Here is a 22,802-nt window from a genome sequence, read left to right on the forward strand (position 1 = left end):
AAAAAAAAAAAAAAAGCATTTATTGAGTGAGTAGCACATGGTAGACATTGTGGCGAATGATTTGGGAGCTTTATTCTACATACCCAGAAGGCTTCATTATCATCAGACATTTGCTGGGTGAGAGAAAAATCTGAGCCAGTGAGTGAGTTGGTTGATGTCAATGGTCAGTGTCCTGGAGTTAGGATAACTAGTTCCTCCTGGTTTGTCAGATGTGAGCACGGCTGGTCTCATGTCCTGGAAACCACCCCCAGTCCCAGGTGAACTACGGTGGCTGATTACTCAAAGTCTCTCTCTCTCTCTTCGTTTTAGGGTTTACTTCTGGAGAGACCTGGCCAGCTGTCTCATCAGGCCCCTTCTCTCCTGGCCAGCTGTGGTGAACGCTGCCACACTCCAATTTCTGTATCTTAGTTCTTTCTTATAATCCTGTGCTTTCTTCCAACACCCAATGCTGTAAGTTCATCCTGAAATAAGCACTGCAGGTGAGCTCAGTCCATATTGCTCCCTCTCCCAGCGTGCCTTCCGGCTCCGGGAGGGTGACCAGTGCCAGGATTCTGCAGACTCACCTGCCCATCAAGCAGGAGATCCGATGTGAGTCTGGGAGGAGCAAGTGGGCAAAGCAAGTTGTCGGCCTCTGGTCGGGAGAGAGGACTGTGCGGCAAGCCCATTGTTCGTCTTCTCCCCAAGCAAGGAGGGGTAGGGCAGCTGGTCAATTCAGCAGCTTCCTGATCATGGCGAAGGCTTGATGCTTCTGGTCCCCACCCAGTTCCATTAACTGGCCTGTGCTTCTGAGTTCAGACAGCGCACCTTGAGTTCTCCCACTGATGTTATGAGCTGTCAGTTACCGTACCCAACACTCTTCTTGCATAAATTAGCCAGAGGATCCTGCAATTTGCAACCCCCAAACCCACAGACTGGTACAGATGGTAACAAGGATGACATCACCCATAGCTTAATAGTAGCTTTCTAGAATGCTCGCATTGGAAGGAAATCAGAGGCCGTGTCCAGGCTCCGGGAGAGCGCTTGCCCTGAAGGCCTGTGGCTCTCTGTTATGCCATCAGAGAGAGCGGAATCCAGTTGGGATACGCTCCCACCTTCTGTGGTTGAGACAGTTGACAGAAACATGTCTTTCCTCTTTTGTTTTACATCCATACTGTCCTGTGTAGGGGCTCTTCTGCTAAGGCATTGACTTTGTCAGGTTAACTCTGGAAATCAGAGATTTTAGACCTATGTTTTCACACCGAATCTACAGAAATAGAAGCTACGATGTCGAGGGTTATCTTTGATGTCAAGGGTTGAATAGTTGTTAGTGTAACTTTTTGAAGAATGTAAATGCTTTGTTGAAAATTTCTGGCTCAGGAAATATAAACAAGATTCGAAGATTTCCATTCCAGTATACATTTTTACTATATATGTCTTTGTGTATTATAGTATGTACACATTACATTTAAGGAACATTATAAACAAAGTGGCAACAGAGAAGGAAAGAAGTTCTTCATCGAATTTAAATCTGTATAGATGCCATTTCTTACCATCATAAGTTCCCTTTACTAGTCAGTAGGGTTTTTTTTTTTTAAGATTTTATTTATTTATTTGATAGACAGAGATCACAAGTAGGCAGAGAGGCAGGCAGAGAGAGAAAGCAGGCCCTGCTGAGCAGAGAGCCCAATGTGGGGCTCGATCCCAGGACCCTGGGATTGTGACCTGAGCTGAAGGCAGAGGCTTTAACCCACTGAGCCACCCAGGTACCCCTGCTAGTCAGTAGTTTAAAATAAAATTTGGTTTGGTCCTCTATAAAAAGTTTGTAATATGGGCTTGCAATAGAAACTCTGTTATACTGGCTATAGAATGTGACTATTACAGGAGACAGAATCTTCTTAACTATAAACAAAGCTGTCAGGCTTGTGCTATTTTCTCTTCCACTGTGTAGGTCGCTTGGGTTCTCCTGTTGGACACAGAGCACCTCAGCTGGCTCTTCTCACAGCTGAAGAAAGAAAATAAGGCCAGAAAATAAGGTCTGCCCTAATCAAAACACAGGGCATAGTTTCTCCCACAATTCCTAGAGTTTCGGGCTCCTCACTGTCTCTTGCTTATCCCGCCTCCACCTGAAAGGCCTCATCCCCTGGGGGACGTTCTCTCCTAGGGATATGTTTACCTTCAAAATCGGAGGGTGCAAAGCGGACGTCTCCCCAGCTGGTAACATGGCATTGTCCAGCCACTGCCTGTTCCAACACCTGTCGACACAAAATGAACCAACATTTTTAAAATTTTTAAAGAGAAAGGAAGAGTTTTATCTGAGCCCAAGTTAGGACAGCTGCCTAGGATATATGATCTTCACAAAGAAGATCCTTCCTGGGGAAGGAACATTTGATCTGGGGTTATATATATATACGTGTGTGTGTGTGTGTGTATTTAACATTAAGAGTTACAAATCATTAGGACAAAAGACATTCCGGAAAGTGACAGACTTTATCTTATGTTTTTAGTATGTGCAAGGCTCTATGACCTTAATCTTATGGGAACCAGGGAGATTTGTTTTTCTTATCTTTGTGTTTGGAAGGGTCCTTTCGGTTCTTTCTTTCTTTCTTTTCTTTTATTTTTTAACGAAGCAGATGCACAAGTATGTGCAGGGCAGAAATAGAGTCCACACTTTGAGGTTTAGCTCTGTCAGTCTGACCTTGGTGAATATTAAAGTAGAGCTTCCCTGGGAGCCCACAAGACATGAAAAGTTGAAAATTTCCTTTATGATACCCAAGAATGCAAGAGTGGGGGCACCTGAGTGGCTCACCCGATTGAGTGCTCCACTCTTGAACTTGGCTCAGGTCATGCTCTCATGGTTGTGGGATGGAGCCCCATGTTGGGCTCCGGGCTCAGCAGGGACTCTGCTTGAGATTCTCTCTCTCCCTCTGCCCCTCCCCCCACTCATGCTCTATAAATCAATCTATCTTTATGACCCCCCAAGACCTCCCAAATCTTTATGACCCAAACTGAGGCATGAGGACAGGAAACTTCTGGAACTGGAAAGAGCTGAAAATAAACTTCAGGTTTTTCTCTCTTTTCATCAAGAGCAGGGGTCCTCCCTAAGAGTCTTTTCCTTGCAAGCATAGCAATCACCATAAACATAACCTGAACATTGTGTTTTTTTAAAGCAAGTGGAACGTGGTTATTTATTTTTTTTTAAAGATTTTATTTATTTATTTGACAGACAGATCACAAGTAGGCAGAGAGGCAGGCAGGAAGAGAGGGAGGAAGCAGGCTCTCCGCAGAGCAGAGAGCCCCATGTGAGGCTCGATCCCAGGACCCTGGAACCATGACCTGAGTCGAAGGCAGAGGCTTAAAACACTGAGCCACCCAGGCGCCCCCCCCCTTTTTTTTTTAAAGATTTTATTTGGAACGTGGTTATTATAAGACGGTGGGACAAACGTTTCCAGCGGGTGTGTGAGGGAGAGGATATCCCAGAAACCCGGGGCAGCTATGACCCCTCCTCTGTCTGGCCCTTGCTTGCCACAGAGTCTAACCTGGGTTTCTGAGGGCTCAGCTGCCTTCCTGGCCTTGGGCAGCGCTTGACTGTTGAGTTAAACCAGAGGACTGAATCCTGACTGCCCCTCTTCAAGCTACGTGACCTTTACTCAAGGCGCCTGAGACATGAGTGCCCTGGACTCGGATGAGAGCAGCGAGAGTTCCCACTCCATGAGGTTGTGCTGAGGATCAGATGAGCTCATCCATGTGGAAACAGTGCCTGGGGCAGAGCCAGCCCTTAATATTTATTAGCTATTAATCTGGTTATATACTCCTCTTTCTCCCTGTGGGTCGGTTTTCTTGGCTTCGCTGGGTCTACGTCCAAGCCTGGCCACCCCACAGTGGCGATCCCACTTCTAAGTCTGCACCACGCCAGTCCAGGCCAACAGCCAGACTAAAAGTGATTCTCTCAGTCTCCAGACCAAAATCTCAGTAGAAAGAATCTTCTCGACTTGGTCGTGGTCATGGAGGCAAGTGAAGTCAGCTGTGAAAGGCTGGGTTGTGTGCATGTGGGAGTCGGGGTAGCAGGGTGGGGAGTGGAGAGGATAGTGGTAGTTCTCAAAGAATGACAGGGCTTCTTCATGGCTCATTACTCTTCCCCAGAAGGGGGAGCCCAGCCACATTTTGTGGTGTTTTGTGTTATGTCTTTATTGAGCACTGTTAGTGCCCATCCCAGATACCTAGTGTCCTTTTACCATATCTGTGTGTGGCTTGCCCCCTCGACCCCTGCTTTGTGTTTTGGTTCCTAACTGCCTTGGATCTACAGAGTCATTCTGTTCATAAGCGCAGAGGGCCAGAAGGGCTTGGAAGTCTTTGTCTTAGCTTCCTCCAGGGCCAGCTACAACCTGGGACTGCCAGCCACCCATGAGGGGGTCCGACAGCGCAGCATCCTTGCCCTACATGGAGACACACTCTGAGGCACAACCTACCCCCACCCAGTTCTCCCCTGGGGGTGTCAGGCTGAGGATGGGGGCTTGCATGGGTTCTCCCCCTTCTCTGTCTGGCCTCCCCTTCCTCGCTGGCTTCCCCTGGAAGCATTTCCTTAATAAATGTCTTACACATGAATCCTGCTCTGAGGGTCTGTTTCTGGAGCTCAATTTAAAACAATCTCACAGACTTAAAAAAAAAAAAAAAAAAAGAGTCTGAACTCATTTGTGAGCCATTAATGGATGGAACTGATGTCCGTGTAAAAAGAATTCTTGTGCTCCTCGGAGACTGGATTTTGTTCCTCAGCCTTGTGTCCTTCACTGGGTCCCACCCACCGAGAGAGGCTGTGAGGAGCCCCGTCTCTGCCTGCAGAAAGTGATCTTCTTTCAGAGAAAACAAGGAGGACAGCCACTCTTATTTACAAAGAGAAAAAAAGAAAGACAAGAAGGTTGGTCTGGTATGTGACCTGCTCTTCTTTACTGTCCCCTTCCCCCGCGGCCAGCTGGGAAAGCAGTTTTAACTTTCAGAAAAATAGACTCTTCCTGCCAAGTCTGGCCGCCTGTCTGAATGCTAAACATGGGAACGCCGGGAAGAGGAGGGAGCATGAGAGAGGACACTTCTAGGCCAAGCTGCCCCCTCAGCGGATCCTCACAGAGTAATACTCCTAATTTGCCTGTGGGGGTTGCGCTGCTGATTACAAGGATGAGCGATCTGTGTGGCTTGCGGTGAGATGCGTTCTCACAGGGAGAGATCACACGGGGCTAGCTGTTACCTCAGGCCTCCGACAGCCAAGGAGCTCTCCCGGGCTGACAGGGGCCGTCCTTTGAGATGGGTCAGTCTCAATGCCAGGGAGACAGAACAGTCCCTGGTAGGGGCAGAGTCTGAGAGTCCCTAGTTCCTGACCCCACTGCAGAACATTCTGGCCACCTCGGTTGACACCAATGACTGAAATCCTACCGCACCAGTTCATTTCTTCCGGCTGAAGACAAGTCTATTGTTAAAATGAAAGCCTTTCAAGAGAGAGAACACATTTCCCTGTGACATTAACCAGGACTTTCTGGGTTTGGAAGCAATGGAAACTTAATTCAAAATGGTGTGAGCATAAAAGAGGATTTAACTGGCTCAGTAATCAGGGTGGACGGGCTTCAAGCACAGCTCGATCGGGTGCCAGAGCAATGTCATCCTAAATGTACTTGCCATCGCCAGCTTTAAGATTTCTCTGTGCTTGCTGCATTTTTAGGTGGCAAAGCCGGCCTGCAGTAACTCTCTACTGTCCTCCTAACCCCAGAGGAAGGAGCACTTCTTGCCCTACCAGCCCAGCAAAAATCTCAGGACTGCTTCTCATTGGCTTAAGTCGAGTCATGGAGTCTCCATGAACCAGTCACTGTGGCTCTGACTGATGAGGCCTCTGTCATGCGCAGGTGGCTGGAGTGGAGAAGACGGGTCAGCCCCACCCAAAGACTGGGGGGGTGTGTGGTTCTGCAGAGACAACACAAGTGCTCTTACCAAGAGAGGGGAGGATGGGTAATGGGAAGACAAAACCAGCATCTGTCCACCACATTTATGCTTGATTTTCAGACCTCTGCAATCATGCCAAGCAAAGAGCAGCTCCCCGAAAGATGAGGCGTAGCAGAGATTGCAAAGACAAGTCTAGAGTCAGGTGCACCATACTAGGAAGCCAGGTTGGGGTGAGGGACACTGCATGAGGGCTCCTTGAGTTGCGAGGGGGCAACCCAGATACTCTGAGAGGTTAACAGTATCTTCTTAGGAGCTGAGAAAAATTCAACACCTTGCAAAAATCGGGACTTGAGGGACACCCGAGTGGCTCAGTGGGTTGAGCCTCTGCCTTCAGCTCGGGTCATGATCTCAGGGTCCTGGGATCGAGCCCCGCAATGGGCTCTCTGCTCAGTGGGGAGCCTGCTTCCCTTCCCCCACCGCCTGCCTCTCTGCCTACTTGTGATCTGTCTGTCAAATGAATAAATAAAATCTTAAAAAAAAAAAAATCAGGACTTGAATTCCAGATAGCTTGATAGGTCTGGGCAGGGGGCGGGCACGGCAGCTCACAATTCATACCAGTAGGTTGGCTGCCCCAGACTTGGAATATCAGCCTTCAGCTGAGGAATGAAATACTCTATGAAGACCTTCCATGCTGTGGTCCCAGCATCCTTCAACATGCTTCAGGTGGGATGTTGGTGCCTGGCAGGGATAACTGTGATAAAACCAGGAAGAGCATCCGTCTTTTTAGCTGGACCAGCCCATCATCTCTTTTTGACTCATATGACTCGCAGGCAGCTAAGAGCTACCGAGCACCCCACTATAACACCCTCGCGAGGCCTGGCCTCATGCCCCCCTCTGCGGAGGAGGAACTAGATCTTACAGAAAGGAAGTGACAAGCGTGTGGTGGATCCAGGATGCAGACGCCGTTTATCCTCCTTAAACACCAGGCCACCACCAAGAATCTGAAAGCAAAAGTAGTTGGGGAGATATGGAGGGATACAGTGTAGAGCAAGTGGCAAGAAGTGGTAGGGAAAAAATCCAGCTGGACAAGACATGGCTGTGGTCAGTCTGAACAGAGGCAAGGCACCCAAAGATGATGAGAGCACACTGTCCTTTGTTTGCTGAGATGACACATTCTGGTAGGACAGCCACATAACTGATGGTCTAAACCAACACTGTTTGAGAATGAGAGGGCACTGTTAATAATGAAGCCAGGGAGACGGTAACAAATCCAGACCAGCAAGGGCAAACGAGGGCTCGGGGTCCCTCTCACTGGAGCTAGGCTTTCTTCCGATAGTGGTGATGGACATGTGTGGAATCACCCACGCATCCATCCCTCAGCCCCGCCATCCTGCATCCTTGTGTGGGCTGCAGGATGGCCTCTGAGGGATGCACCAGCTGACCTTGATCTTCCAAGCCCTGGGCCCTCACCAGTTGAGTTCATTTCCAGACACTTAGAGAGAGGGGACAAAAGACACCGTGTAAATAATTAACTTCTTTAACTGAGCCAGCGGTTAACTAAGCAAGGCAGTATGGCAGAGTGGATAAAGGGTGTCCCTTTGAGGTTTGGGTTTGGATCCCACTCTGTGAACTTGGGCAAGTGTCTCCGGGGCTCGGATTCCTGAGCTGTAAAATGGGAACGAGGGCACAGAATGCTTGAGCTTACGCTTCATCTTGGGCACTGGGCCAACCCCTCTATGTGGGTGCTTAATCGCAGCATCATTATAACAGTATGAGGGAGGCACTAATGCTCTCCCCATGTTGCAGACTGGTGCACGGAAGCCCAGTGAGCTACTTACTCTACGTTGTACAGTTAGTAAGTACTTGTGTGGCTTTTCCCCCCCCGAAGATTCTGTTTATTTATTTATTTATTTATTTATTTGAGAGAGCACGAGCCAGAGTGAGGGAAGGGCAGAGGCAGAGGGAAAAGGAGACTCCCCATTGAGCAGGGAGCCTGATGCAGGGCTCCATCCCAGGACCCGCAAGATCACCTGAGCTGAAACCGAGAGTCAGCCGCTCAACTGACTGAGCCCCCCAGGAGTCCCCAGTCAATACCTACCTTATGGGGATTGGTTTTGGTGACTAAATGAGACAACGCTTATTAAAAACTGAGCATATTGACAGAAAGCCAAGAGAAGCCCTGGATAAATGATTAGCCTTTAATGATGATAATTTACACTTCAGTGTTCCTGTTATCTTACATTTGTCGTTTAGAAGGCACTACGATGGGTCATATTTCAACCTCACCATATGGCAGGAAGAGCCTCTGACTAAAAATCTTTAATACTACTTAATACCCGAAGAGGACAGCATTGTTGACATGACCCATCTCTAAGAAGCCCAAGAATCTGAAACATCCAGGCTGTTCTTGCTGCAGCTGGAGAAGGGAAATATCTACAGGTTTCCTTAAACCCAGACAGTTATAAGAAAATAAAAAAAAAAAAAATCCTCTGTGGGGAGAAGGCAGATGGGAAGAGAGAGAATAGTTGTTCAATCATCTGCCCCAATTCCTCCCCGAAAGAGGCTTGTGAGCTGGAAACACATTCCCAGGGCCCCAGAGTACATGCCAGCCATCAACCCTTGCAAAGGTCCTGGGGCCCCCGTGAGATCACTTGGAGCACCTCCCTTGACCCCTGCATGATGCTGAGACAGAGGGCGCAGGAAAGAGAAGCACCGAGGCACTGAGAGATGCCACAGGCCTCCTGTCCATCGACCAGCAAAGCCACACCTGATGAGTTAGGACCAGGGCTCCCTATGCAAGAAGAGTCAAGTTCCAGTTTCTGGATCCAAGCAGATGGTGTGACCTTGGGCAGGTTAGTTACCTAGCTTCTGGGGCCTTGGTTTCCTTGTTGGTAAAAGAGAGAGAGGAAAACCTTCCTTGTATCTCCAAAGAAGCAAAGTATGTTGCATGTTTCAGGGAGTGCCTGACCCTTCACAGAGTTCCATAAATGGTAACTGTTGTTACTATTAAGTATTAACTGAAAATGACACTGTTTGACGCAGTAGGACCACAGGGATATACAATCCCTGACCTCCAGAGCCTATAGACACAAAGAAGAGACAGACAAAGGGCCATAAAATGATGGGCCCTCTGGGCAGGTGCTCGTGGTCTGGGAAGATGGGGCTGGGGGTGATTAAAGATGCTGCAGGTGCCCAGAAGGTAAGAGTTGAGGATGGTTGGGGTCTGCACAGAAGCGAAGAGAGAAAAAGCTCAGTGGAAGCTAGAAGGGGCTGGAGGGAGGAGTGCCAAAGAAATGGGACACGTGACATTCGGGAAGGAGAGAAGAAGATGGTAGCCACTGCTCACCGCACCTGCCCTACCTCCGAAGCTCATCTCAGGGCTGGGCGGATGCCCCTAGAGGAGTCCTCTCTTCCCTACCACCAAGGTTTTCACAACTCACCAGCCTCAAGGAACTAGCGTGGGAGTGGAGGACAGCTGAAACCACGCTTGGAAACAATAGCTGGATACAGGTTTCTCCGCAGCGACCGAACACTACGTACAAAAAACCGCACGTGGTGCTGTGAATTTCTGATGTGGATCACTCCTTCGCTTCCAGTATCAGTTGATAAAGACCCGTGGCTGAGTGTGGGGACAAGCGTGAACTCTGCTCTGCTGGGGTTTCTGTGGTTCTCTGGTTATGCCGTCCCTGCCTCCTCTGTGCCCAGAGTACTCTGCCGGGGGCTGAGTCTGATAAATGCTAGAACTACCTGACTGGTCATCAAAGAACATGCTTCCCTGTGGTACAGCACTGTAAGTTCAGAGTGTTCAGCAATTATATACCAAATGAGTTCTTGCTTTCTCTAATGAGCTTTGCAAACTGTCAGCCTAAGATGAAGTTTGATCTGGGAAGGATTTCTTCCTTTATTTGCCCGGTTTTGTAGCACTGCCCTTTCTCCTAAATCTTTAAGTTGTCTCTTCTGCCCTGCATCACTGATGGGAGAGGAGAATGAATTTTCTTCTCTTGATGGGAAGAGTCAGTTTCCGAAAGGGCTTAAGTTCCAAATGGTTCTCTTTGGGAGCAGGAACACAAGAACCATGTTCCTTGGGTGACGTTATTGAAGAATAACCTGCCGGGCTTTGTCAACACTTGGTAGAAACTATTCAGTGATGACATGACGACAGGAATCAAGATTCTCAGCCACGTGCCCTTTCCAGAATTCACTTCCAGTTCCACAGAGCTGCCCCTGAGCAGCTGCAGAGGTCAGGCAGCTGGGACTCACGGCCACAGTAGTCAGAAATGCTCTCTCTGGTCGCTGTGTATCAAATGTCTGGTTGAACTGCATCCTTGATAACGTCTGTCTACCCAGAGGGCAATGTTTGTTCCTGGCCTGTGAGGCTGCTGATGGTTCCATTTTTTCTGGAGAAATATTGGCCTGAGGCCCCTGGAAACATCGCTTCATTGCCCGGCCTTATAAGAATTTCCCTGACCTATTTTGTGGAGGAAAATTCACCCTGGTCCTATGGTTATGTCATGCAAAAGGGAGAAATCAAAGTTTTTGCTGCTGACAAGGTCCCATTTACTTGAGTCAGTTACAGCCACTGAAATGATCAGCCCTATAAATGTTGTTTTAATGGAGACAAAGTCTTCACGGGTCCATATTGGGTAGATCAGTGCCTCAAAAAGGAAGAACTCCCCTCTTTATTCAGTTATTGGGTGGGGCCATCATTCTGTGAGGATCGGACTGTTATTAACACATGGGCTGCTCTCACCCAGACTATACCTTCAATCGTGTGATATTTGCAGTTACTGCTGAGCAACACAATCCTCCCATCTTGGTTTTTCACGTAAACAGGAGAGTAAGGCTACCAACTTCTCAACCTCCCATAAAGCGAGGCTGAAGAGAAACCTAAACACCTAATCCTTACAAGATGACATTTCAGAGTTAAGGGATCCTGGTTTCTACGTGCTGAAGGGAGGGTTCATTAAAAGGGAAAGGTCGCAGTCAGGTAGCTCTCCCCTCATCCACGTTGGCTCAGAGAGGCCAACATGCAAAGAAGGGTAGGACGGGGGTGCCAGGTCATGATGTCCAAGACAGGAGGTAACATTGTTCTGACCAATAAAGCCAAGTTTGAACTCCACTATTTGGCAAGTTAGGAAAATCTCTTTTCCTTCTTAAAATTTGAGACAACTTTCTCAGAAAATAAGCATTTGTTCCTAGACCTGTGGGTCTGAGTCAACCTTTACCTGAATACTTACCTGGAGGAGAATTTGTCTGAGAGGGACCACACTCAGAGTGCCCATGCCTGCCCTGATAGTGGGAGACCTCGGAGCCAAAGAGAGCAGTGTCCCCCACTGTCAGCCGGGATAGTGCACGTCCTGTGGTGAAAGTCAGAGCTGACAGCACCCCCGAGGCCCCTGAGGAATTATTTGAGTAAATATTCCAGGCTGGAGGAAATGCACTACCTGGGGAAAGCCAGGGAACTGGGCTCAGTTCCTATGGATGGAAACCAAATTGTGGGTGAAGGATGCCTGGGTGAGATAGGAAATAGCGTTTTTAATTTTACTTTTTCTCCCACTGAAATGTTTTTTAATCTTTCTTCTTGATTTGAAAGCAGGGAAGACTGCATGCACTTCACGAGGCTCTCTTGTAAAGGATTTAGCAACCTCCAGAGCTCAGAAAGGGGGTCCCCTGGAGCCGGCCCAGGGCTGTGAGCTGGTCCTCTTGCGCCACCTATTGACAGCATCGCTCACTGTGGTTTCTGGACGCACCTACGAGGCCTGCTTGTTCTGGGGACCACAGAGGGATGGGCACCAACTCCGGAAAATTAAGACTACTCAGGACACGTTTTCTGCATTCAAATTAAAATAGGTTTATAGAGTCCGCAGAGGAAAATACATGTTCTAACAATCGAGGTTACCTATTTTATTGGGCAACTTCGCTCTGATTTTCAACTGCTAAAATAATACGTAAGCGTAACAGGAAGCAGAGTTCTGTTTTCTTTCTTCCATTAGGTTAATACATAAAGGTACTGCATATTTTTAAGGTTTTTGTTGTTGTTGTTGTTTTAGAAAATATGATCAACCTAAAAGTATTAAATTTTTAAATTAAAGTATTTCTTTGAATTTAAATTATTTATTTAAATTATTTCTTTGTAAATAAATTAAAGTAATTAAATTTATTTAAATTAAAGTATTTCTTCTTTTAGAAGAAAAATAGTTAATGACTACAATTTGCATGCAAGAGAGTGGGAAGTGAATTAACACTAAGAATCAGTGGGAGTCCCCATATGCAAATAGAGCATGGAAAACTGTCCATATGTGACAGGCCCTTGTGCTTTCACTGGAAGACTGAGAAGATGCTATCCAGCGCACAGTGGTTCATAACCTTCCATTCAGCAGTCCAACTTCAAGAATTCCATCCCAAGGAAAGAATTCAAAACCATGGGGAAAGTAAGGTGGATGGTATTCTTCATAAGATTGGTTAATGTTCAACAACAGAAGACTTGAGGTTATGGTTCATTCAGAATATGGAATATTACAGAGGCACAAGAATTATTTTAACATGTAGCGATATGAGAAATGCATATCCATGAAGATACAAACTAGCAGATAAAAAGAAATATTAAATAAAACTGGAAAAGAATATTAAAAAATATTAAAGCCAAGTTAGTCTGTGTTATGCATACCAATATTTCTGTTTTCCTAATTATATAACAAATACAGAAGTGCATTCTTGTAGTAACACATGTAAGTTATACAGAAGCATATTAAGTGGAGGATCCCATAATCTGCCTGCCCCTACCTTGTCTGCTCCCTATGTAAGCTCAACAATGTAAACTCTCCAGATCTTCTTCCTTAGAATTACACACACACACACGATTACATGCTGTGTTATTTTAACATAAAAGTGATAATACTGTAGTTCTTGCAACTTGATTCCCCTAAAAATATGCATTACAGGTCTTTCTGGATCAATAAATACAGATCTGTCTCATTTTTTTAAAACCACCATTTTGGGGCGCCTGGATGGCTGAGTGGATTAAACCCTCTGCCTTCAACTCAGGTTATGATCTCAGGGCCCTGGGATCGAGCCCCAGGTTGGGTTTTCTGCTCGGCAGGAAGCCTGCTTTTCCGCTCTCTCTGCCTGCCTCTCTGCCTACTTGTGATCTCTGTCAAATAAATAAACAAAATCTTAAAAAAAAAAAATTTAATGTGATCAACTGTAATACATTTAACTATTTCACAATTGATACTCATTTCTTCAAATTCTTAAAATGATAATAATTCTGCAAATGACCCTTTGTATATGTATCTTGTTACTCCCTATTAATGAATCTAAGCTTCTTTTCATTTTTTATTAGCCATTTTTGTATTTCGTTAGAGAATTTCCTATTCATATCTTTTGTAAATTTTTCTATTACATTGTTTACATTTTTATTATTGATTTGTTGGGGCCCTCACTGAATTTTTAGATTTTGAGATTTCACTGGATTTAGAGATTGGTACAACATAGAATGTTGTAGAACATAATTTTTTAAAAAAATTTATCTTATTTAAATTCAATTAATTAACATATAGTGTATTATTGGTTTTGGAAGGAGAGGTCAGGGATGCATCAGTTGCATACAACACCCAGTACTCATTACATCACGTGCCCTCCTTAATGCCCATCAGCCAGTTACCCTCTTCCCCGCCCATCCCCCCTCCAGCAACCCTCAGTTTGTTTCCTATAGTTAAGAGTCTCTTATGATTTTTCACTTCTCTGAGCTCATCTTATTATATTTTTCCCTCCCTTCCCCTATGATCCTCTCTTTTTTTCTTAAGTTCCCCCTATAAGTGAGATCATATGATAACTGCCTTTCTCTGACTGACTTATTTCACTTAGCATAATACCCTCTACTTCCATCCACATCATTCAAATGGTTAGGATTTCACTTTTTTTGATGGTTGAGATATATATTCTGTTGTATATACACAATACATCTTCTTTATCCATTCATCTGTCGATGGACATCTGGGCTCTTTCCATAGTTTGGCTATTGTGGACACTGCTGCTATAAACACTGGTGTGCAAGTGCCCCTTAGAATTACACTACATTTGTAGTGTAATTTGTAGACCACTACATTTGTATCTTTTAGGGTAAATCCCTAGTAGTGCAATTGCTAGGTCATAGGGTAGCTCTATTTTCAAATTGTTGAGGAACCTCCATGCTGTCTTCCAGAGTGGCTGCACCAGCTTGCACTCCCACCAACAGCGTAAGAGGGTTTCCCTTTCTCTATATCCTCACCAACATCTGAGTGGCTAATTTTAGCCACAGACTGTAATATGTTTTCCCATTTATTCTGGTCTCTTTTTATATTCCTTGGGAAAATGTTACTGCTTTTCTTTATTTAAATCTTATTCACTTCTTGTTATATATTACATAAAGGAAGATATTTTTCAATGGTTATTTACATAACTAAAATAATTTTAATGAAAACAATTACTAGCTCCAGCTAAAAATATAGCAGTTTTTTAAAGCTATAATGGTCTGTCAAGTAATAACTCAAAAGGGTATAATTATTGGCTACTCGTTTGCTTGTATACAAGGAAAATCAAAAGATTGATTTCATGTCCTCTAACAAACCAAAACCGTGATTTAGACTCAAAAAATAAAACGTAAAAAGAGAGAGGAAGAACCACAGCTCAGGAATCGTAAGTCTTGTTTTCTCTTTGTTGGGTAAGCTGCTGCTCAGCTGACTGTGTGCACAGCAGTCAGGTGGGGCTTCCAGCTGTGGGCAGTGGGTCATCAAAGAGAATAATGCCAGTTACTTCACAATCCTCCCAAACTCCTTGACCATTTGACCTGTGAAGTCTTCCCATCAGAACAACTCTACAGCATCTCCCTGTGCCCTCTCTCTGCACCCCACCTCCATTAGGCCAGGCCTCACCATTTCCCTTGTTAGAATCTTCCCAACCCCAACAGATGTGAATGAAGTTGGCTAATGATAATGTTTCTGGAACAATTTTTTTCAAAAAACAGGCTAGAGCATGACAACCTGATCTTATGGTTCTGAAAGAAGATGTGCAAGAATGGCCTTGATAATTTGGAGGAAAGAGAGCAATAAAAGAGAATTCACCCCACCTGCTGTCAGAACACACTACAAAACTAAAATATGTGAATAACAAGACACTGGCACAGAAACAGGAAAGTCTATCAAAGGGACAGAACGAGTTGCACTTTCTCAACTTGCCCTTGGTGAGTCCCAGCCGGCCAGTTTCTGTACCACAATGCTGTGACACACCATGGGGCTGCAGGTGAGCTGCCCCGCACCTAAAACAAGTTTTCTAAAACTCTCATTTTTCCTTGAGCAAAGTAAAGCACTCCTTTAGAAGCTATTTTTGAATTTCAAAAACATAGCAATTTCATGATTATCTTGTTGGTTTTTATCTTAATTGTGCTATGGTCTAAGAACACACTATGTATGATTTAAATCTTTGAAATTTGCCAAGACTTGCCTTATAGCTTAACACATCATCATTTTGCTTAAAAGACCTCTCTTAAAAAGAATGGGTAATCTGTAGGTGCTGGGGGCAATCTTCTATGTTTATTAGGTTTCTCTATTCAATTGTACTGTTCAACTCTTCCACACATTTACCAAGTTTGTGAGTCTGACTGGTTTATCATTTATTGAGAGAGGTGTGTGCAGATATCTCACTATGATTTCAATTTCTTTGTCATGTCATTCTTTGCTTTATATATTTTGATGTTATGCTATTTATTATATACATATAAATTTAGATTTTTATATCTTCCCGGTTAATTAAAACCTTTAACATTATGGAGACTTAAGAGGCCATAGAAATGTAGAGAGAGGTCATATGGAAAAGGGTAGGAAGAGTGGAGACTCGATCAGGAGCCAGACTGACCCCAGGTATCTGACTGTGGACTGGAGGGATGATGTAGGCATGGAGAGAGGAGAGGAGCAGAACTCACACCAGGCACTCAAAGCACAGTGGACCTACACTGGGAAGACAAATCCCTACAACATTTTGCTTTGAAAATCAGAGGGGATTAGCTTTGTGAGTTCTTGTAATCAGCAGGGCTTAATATCTGGAACTTTAAAAATCAGTGGGCTCACTTGGGTGGCCCAGTAGGTTAAGTATCGGACTCTTGGTTTCAGCTCAGGTCATGATGTCAGGGTTGTGAGCTCAAGCTCCATGTCCGACTCTATACTCAGCATGGAGTCTGCTTGAAATATTCTCTCCTTCCCCCTCTGCCCCTCCTGCTTGTGTGTTCTCTCTCCTTAAAGTAAATAAATCTTTTTAAAAATTTAAAAATTTAAAATCAGTGGGCTTATCCCTGGAGATCCAGAGGGGGATAGGAAGCTGACTGCCGGCTTTCAAAAAGGTAAGTGTGAAGATACTGCATAGAAACAGCAATTTGAAAAATGTCTGGGGCACACAGGAGGGAGATTTGTTTGCTAACCTCAGAGTGGGTGCTGGAAGGGCAGGGGTTGGGAGAACTCTCCAAGAACAAAACAGGTGCTGTTTCCCTCCCTTGACCTGCAGCCTAGACACATGGACACATATGGAAACCAATGCAGTGTGAACACTCTCCACCCAGCTTGCTAACAGTGGGTCCTCCCAGCCCCCAGTCTTCTGCAGTCACACCCCATCCATCTTGGCCTCAGCAGCTTTCCCATTAGCTGCAAAGCCGTTCCTACAGCAGACTGGTCCAGACCTTGGTGACATCACCCCTGCTGTGGGCCATCTGCAGCAGCAGTCCATCTAAAGTAGAACCACAAGCCTGGTCATGTGCCAGCACCCCAGATAGGGCCCAGCACTACACCAAACTGACCTCAGCCCTTAGGAGAGGGGAAGATAACCACATATACCAGTCCCACTTGGCCCCAGCAGTGAGCTGGGGCAGACATCTAGTCTGACTGCAGGCCCTGCCAACCAATGAAAGTTTCTCAGGGGAAAACACAGGGAGAATACTCTGCAGTTTGGTGCTCCTGCAGCTCTGGCAAATACCTGATCTGACTCAATTCAAGCCCACATCAGCTCCAGACTGGCCCATTAACACCACAGGGACCAAACAGTGCCCACAACAGACAAAGAGAGACATTACACCCAGGTAGACTGAAGGTAGATACAGCTCAGCCATAACATACAACACACACAGAAGACACCCCTGGTTCTGGAGAAGAGACCTCCAGGTTCTGGAGAAGAGGGGACCTTGCACTGCAGGGCACTCCAGAACCTCTTCCTCATAAGGCCGCTACCTGCAAGAATAGGAAACACAGCTGACTCTCCTAACACATAGAAACAGATACAGAGAGTTAGACGAAATGAGAAGACAGAGGAATATATCCCAAATGAAAGAACAAGACAAAATCACAGCAAGATTGCTAAATGACACAGAGAAGAACAAATAGGTTCAAAAGAGAATTTTAAGTAATGGTCCCATAGACATTCACTGAACTAGAGAATAGTGAGGATCTCAGTGAGACCCTCAACAAAGGGATAGAAAACATGGGAAAAAACCAATTAGAGATGAAGAACTCAGTAACTGAAATTAAAAAACTAAATGTAATAAATATAGACTAAAGGAAGCAGAATGGATCTGTTAACAGGATAATGGAGTAATGGAAAGAATCAGGCTGAACCAGAGAGAGAAAAATAATAATAATATATGAAAACAGATTAAGGGAACTCAACAACACTGTCATCAAGGGTGATGACATTCACATTATAGGGATGCCAGAAGGAGAAGAGAGAGAACAGGAGGCAGAAATTTTATTTGAAGAAACAATACCTGAAAACTTCCATAATCTGGGGAAGGAAAAAGAAATCCAGATCCAGGAGGCACAGAGAGCCCCCAACAAAATCAATCCACGGAGGTCCACACCAAGACATATAGTAATTACAATGGTAAAAAGTAGTGATAAAGAGAGAATTTTAAAAAGCAACAAGAGAGGGATGCCTGGGTGGCTCAGTTGGTTAAGCGGCTGTCTTTGGCTCAGGTCACGATCCCAGCAACCTGGGATCGAGTCCCGCATCGGGCTCCTTGCTTGGCAGGGAGCCTGCTTCTCCCTCTGCCTCTGCCTGCCACTCTGTCTGCCTGTGCTCGCTCTCTCACTCTCTCGCTCTCTCTCTCTCTTTCTCTGACAAATAAATAAATAAAATCTTAAAAAAAAAAAAAAAGCAACAAGAGAAAAGACAACAGTTACATACAAGGGAAACCCCACAAGGTCATCCACTGATTTTTCAGCAGAAGCTTCACAGGCCAGAGAGTGTGCCATGCTATAGTCAAAGTGCTGAAAGCAAAAAATCTGCAACCAAGAATACTCTATCCACCAAGGCTCTCACTCAGAATAGGAGACCTAAAGAAGTTAAAGGAATTCATCAACACTAAGCCAGCTTACAAGAAATGTTAAAGGGGACTCTTTGAGTGGAAGATAAGACCATACATAGGAATAAGAAAAGTAGGAAACACAAAAGCACTAAAATTAAGCATATTTATAAAAATCAGTCAAGGGATTCACAAAATAAAAGGATGTAAAGTATAACAACATATATAAAAAATGTGGATGGGAGAGGAGTAAAAATTTAGTTTTTTTTTTTAGAATGGGTTCAAATTTAAGTGACCATAAACTTAACACAGATTGCTATATGCAGAAGATGTTATATATAAATCTAATGGTAAGCACAAATCAAAAACCAGTAAGAGATATTTAAAAAATAGAGAAAAGGAAATCCAAGTATATCACTAAAGAAAACCAGCACCCATGAGTGAGGAAAGAAAAGTACTACATAAAAAACCATAAAAGAAGAAACAAAATGGCAATAAGTACATACCTATCAATAATTACTTTGTAAATGGACTAAATGCTCCAATCAAAAGACACAGGAGACTGGAATGGATAAAAATGTGAGTCTATCTGTAGGCTGCCTACAAGAGACTCATTTCAGACCTAGAGAGACACCTGCAGATGGAAAGAGAGAGGATGGAGAAGCATTTATCATACACATGGAAGTGAAAAAAAAAAAAAAAAGCTGGGTGGTAATACTTCTATGGGACAAACTAGACTTTAAAACAAAGGCTGTGACAAGAGACAAAGAAGGTCACTACATAATCATAAAGGGAACAATCCAACAAGAAGATAAAACAACTGTAAATGTTTATGTACCCAACATGGAAGCATCCAAATACATAAGGTAGCGAATAACAAGCTTTATAAAGGAAGTAATCAATACTAATACAATAATAGTAGGGGATGTTAACACCCCACTTACATCAATGGATAGATCATCCAATCAAAATACCAACAAGGAAACAGTGGCTTTGAATGATACATTGGACCAGATGGATCTAATAGATACATTCAAAGCATTCCATCCTAAAACAGCAGAATACATATTCTTTCCAAGTGCACAAGGAACATTCTCCAGGACAGATAACATATTAAGCTACAAAACAAGTCTCAATATACACAAAAGATTTAAGTCATAATACCATGTACCTCACAAAGCTATGAAACTGGAAATCAACCACAAGAAAAAATCTAGAAAGAACACAAGAAAAAATCTAGAAAGAACACAAATACATGGAGGTTAAGTAACATGCTACTAAACAATGAATGGGTCCATTAATAAATCAAAGAGAAAATTTAAAAAATACATGGAAACAAATGAAAATGAAAACACAACAGTCTAAAACGTTCAGGATATAGCAAAAATGGCTCTAGAGAGAAGTTTATAGCAATACAGGCCTACCTCAAGAAGCAAGAAAAATCTCAATTAAACGACCTAACCTTATGCCTAAAGGAACTAACAAAAGAAGAACAAACAAAACCCCAAACCAATAGAAAGAAGGAAATAAAGATTAGAGTAGAAATACGTGATATAGAAACAAACCAAAACAAAAACAGCAGAACAGATCAATGAAACCAAAAATTGGTTTTTTGAAAAGATCAACAAATTGATAAACATCTATCCAGACTCATCAAAATAACATAGAATAAAAATCAGAAATGCAAGAGTAGGCACCAAAACTACAGAAAAAAAGGATTATAAAAAATATTATGAAAAAACATATACCAAAATATTGGACCACCTGGAAGAAAAGGATAAGTTCCTAGAAACATATAACCTCCCAAAACTGAATTGGAAATAATAGAAAATTTGAATGTATTGATTATCAGCAGTGAAATTGAGTCAGTAATCAAAAAACTCCCAACAAACAGAAGTCCAGGACCAGGCTGCTCTCTCAGAGGTGAATTCCACCAAACATTTAAAGAAGAGTTGATACGGATTTTCACCTCATTTCAAAAAATAGAGAGAAAGGAAAGCTTCTAAATTCATTCCATGAGGCCAGAATTACCCTGATACCAAAACCAGATAAAGAACTACAAAACAAAACAAAAACCTATAGGCCAGTATTTCTGAAGAACACAGATGTGAAAATCCTCAACAAAATATGAGCAAACTAAATCCAATAATACATTAAAAAAGATTATTCATCATGACCAAGTGGGATTTATTCTTGGGATGCAGGTGTAGCTCAACATCAGCAAATTAGTCAGTAGGATACATCGCATGCAAGTCAGTCAATGTAATACACCACATCAATAAGAGAAAGGATAAAAACCATGTGATCATTTATAGATGCAGAAAAAGCATTTGATGAAGCACAAGATCTAGTTATGATAAAAGCCCTCAGCAAAGTAGGTTTAAAGGGAACTTACCTCAACCTAATAAATGCCATATATGAAAAAATCCACAGCCAACATCATACTCAATGGTGAAAAACTGAGCGCTTTTTCCCTAAAATCAGGAACAAGACAAGGATGTCCACTCTCACCAGTTCTTTTCAGCACAGTACTGGAGGTCCTCGCCACAGCAATCTGACAACAGAAAGAAGTAAAAGGCATTCAAATTAGTAAGGAAGATATAAGAAATCTTTGCAAATGTAGTGGACATCAGGGCAAGGTGCAAAGGATAACTTCACAGTGTTTGGCTTATGTCATGGAAATGAGATTTGAGAGGGAAAGAGGGCAGGTAATACGGGGCAGAACGAGAAAGAGGAGGGTGAAGTGAACACAGTTTAGATGAGTGAGAAGCAAAGTGAGGACATATAGGGTCAAGGGTCTTGGTGAAATCAGAGTTGCTGGAGTGAAGGTATTAGAAGGACATCGCTGGAAAGTGGGCATGAAAATAAAGATAGGCTTGGTGGCAAGAAAACAAATACACATTTTAAGATAATCTTTATTTGATCATCATATACATTTTAACATGCATTCTATTGATATATATTACATTTATTTTTCAGTATCAATTAGAATAATTTACTATATATTGTAAATCACAAAATAGGATACCTGAATTACAAGCATTTCTGTATAATGTGTGAGGTGAACCAGAGCAATGGAACATCATTGCTGCTAATCTCAAAGAAAAATAGATCAACATTTCCATTACCAAGTGTGAATTTAGGTGTTTAAGGAGATTAACTCCACCCCTGGATTCTTGTAGCTTCAGAATTCAAGAGGTAGTATATATAATCAGAAAACCAATTTCGATGTTCACTCAATGAGAGGGTGTGTGTGTATGGTGTACTAGAAACAGCAACATGTAAAATGGAAACGTTGTGAACAATCACATTTTCTAGGGATAGATTTGCATGGCTGTGCCTTAATCCTGCAAATATCAAAAACTACAGACAGTGGCAGAAAGAGATAAATTAGCTGCCTCTCTTAACCACTGAAACAATGGATTTACATGTTCAGAAGAGGATTTCCCCATTTTTTCAAGATATTAGTTTTTATTGTTGATTTTTCTATTGATTTTGAAAGGTTTTTGTCTTCAAAGCTTATTTTATTACTAGTTAGTATTCAGATTTTTTATTAGTCAATGATTTCTCCATTTGTTAGAATTCATAAGCTGCACAAAATGGCCAATTTTGTCCCTGAATCAACATCATGCCAGTCCCAATGAAATTTTACTGTTGAGGGAAGCCTCTACAGCCTTATTTTGACAAATGTATGATTTCAACAAAGCTTTCTGAAAAACTGAAGACAGCTCTTGAGCTCTCTTACCGAAAATTAATGGATGCTATTTGGGCAATCAATCTATTAAGGAACAAAATAGATTCTTCTTTGGCAATTCTGTTTGAAGTTTTTCCTCCTTCCCGTTTTCTTCTTTTGACCATTCATTTATCTATTTCTCTTCTTCCTTCTATTTTTCTAACCAAATGTTTGCTCCCCCACCACTTTCTGGTTTCCTCTTCGTCCCCTAGAGAATTCGGTCTCCTCTTGTTCTATTTCTTCAATACTTGGATTCAATCTCCCTTCATTAGGCTTTGTTTCCCATAGACGATCTGTTCTGTGTGGCCATCAGTTCTTTTCCAGAGAATTGGGCATGTAATAAGGAAAACAGAAATGATCTGGCTACGTAGTCACCCACAAACATAAAATAGGTGAACATCTCACAAGTGCAATATGTAATTATCCATTCTTGATGTCAGTAAGGTGTAGGACCCTTTGGTATAAACTTCCTGTGTTTAAGATATGGCATCAGTAAATTCCTAAATTTTGTTTGTTTGGCATCTCTGTGAATTAAAGATATTAAGTATAAATCTCACCTTAATACTTTTTCATTTTTTATTGCATTGTTTTAAATATTTACTTATTTTAGAGAGCGTGTGTGTGGGTGCACAAGTTGGGGGAGGGGGAGAAGAGGGGGAGTCTTCCATAGGCTCCACACTGAGCACAGAGCCCCACGTGGGGCTAGATCTCATGACCCTGAGATCATGACCTGAGCTGAAATCAAGAGTCAGACACTTAACCAACTGAGCCACCCAGATGCCCTGGGACAAATTTTTAACCTTATTCTTCAGCTTGAATTACATAGCCTTTGAGCCTTCAAAATCAGCG

The 22,802-nt window shown here is 43.2% G+C and overlaps 1 long non-coding RNA gene across 1 annotated transcript in view; it reads right to left on the reverse strand.

The window, feature by feature from the left end:
- Window positions 1-1,753: 1,753 nt before the first annotated feature.
- Window positions 1,754-22,802, reverse strand: part of LOC116589245 — a 52,920-nt gene continuing 31,871 nt past the window's right edge. Inside the window, exons 4-6 of the long non-coding RNA XR_004285266.1 lie at window positions 20,732-20,774; window positions 2,153-2,231; window positions 1,754-1,981 (exon numbers count right to left, since the gene is read on the reverse strand). This is a non-coding gene — a long non-coding RNA (uncharacterized LOC116589245). The remainder of the gene's footprint in view (window positions 1,982-2,152; window positions 2,232-20,731; window positions 20,775-22,802) is intronic.

This window comes from Mustela erminea, chromosome 4, assembly GCF_009829155.1.
Source record: "Mustela erminea isolate mMusErm1 chromosome 4, mMusErm1.Pri, whole genome shotgun sequence".
Taxonomy (NCBI): Eukaryota; Metazoa; Chordata; class Mammalia; order Carnivora; family Mustelidae; genus Mustela; species Mustela erminea.